Source organism: Arachis ipaensis, chromosome B06, assembly GCF_000816755.2.
Source record: "Arachis ipaensis cultivar K30076 chromosome B06, Araip1.1, whole genome shotgun sequence".
Taxonomy (NCBI): domain Eukaryota; kingdom Viridiplantae; phylum Streptophyta; class Magnoliopsida; order Fabales; family Fabaceae; genus Arachis; species Arachis ipaensis.
In genome coordinates, this window is record NC_029790.2 from 86,979,928 (window position 1) to 86,980,967 (window position 1,040).

A 1,040-nucleotide genomic window follows, 5' to 3' on the forward strand; every position below is an offset into this window, starting at 1 on the left:
GGCCTATTCCTGGTACAATAAGGGAGTTATTTGAGCGGTGGACCAGTAGGTATAAGCGAAAACAAGATCAGAAGAAATGGTTGCCGGGGTTCTTTGCAGTGATTTGGAACATTTGGGTGGAACGCAATGCTAGAATATTTAATAATCAGGAAACAAGTGTGGAGTTTGTCATCAAGAAGACCGTTCTGAGCTACGACGAATGGACCAAGAGTGATTCATTTGGTGGTTGATGACGTTGCCAGGAGTAGCAGGGATTTAATGGCTTTTATGAATTGGTTATGTATTTCTTTTGTTGCTCCACGATAGTGTGTTGAGCTTATTTTCATTAAAATAAAAAGCATTATTGAACCATTCATAAGGATTCTTGATTCATAAACTAATATCACAGACGCAAACTCAAATTCTCTACACCTTTAAGGTAGCGTTTGGTGGAAAGACAGAGACGGAAAGACTGAGACTGAGAGACAGAGATTAAGAGACAGAGATTGAAATAAATCTCAGTATTCTGTTTAGTGCAAAGTGGAAGACAAAAATTGAAACAAGAATAAAATTTTACTTTAATTTGTACAACGGGTAAAATTGGAATTAGTTATTTGAAATGAAGGTATTCTAGTTATAAAATGTTATTAAAGTTTCAGTTTCTATCTCTAAAAATTTTAGTCCCCTCTGTCCCCACTTTTTGGAGGTACTGAAATACTGAAATTTTAGAGACAGAGACAGAAATTTTAGTACCAGTCTCTGAACCAACAAACATGATACTGAATCCCAGTCTCTCAATCTCTGTCTCAGTACCTCAAAACAAACGCTACCTTAGAACGGTAGAACCTATAAAGGACAGGCAAAGAGCAGAAGACGGCGAAACAAGGAACAGAGAAGAAACTTGAGTAAAGGCGAGGGTGCCCAGAGAACAGATCTGGTCACGATGAGGAAAGGCGGACGGCAGAACAAAAGACAGCGGAACAAAGCGGCGGTGCGACCACAATCCAAAGAGGCGAAAGCTACGACCAGGGACGCGACGCACTTGTGGTGGCGGCGGAAGA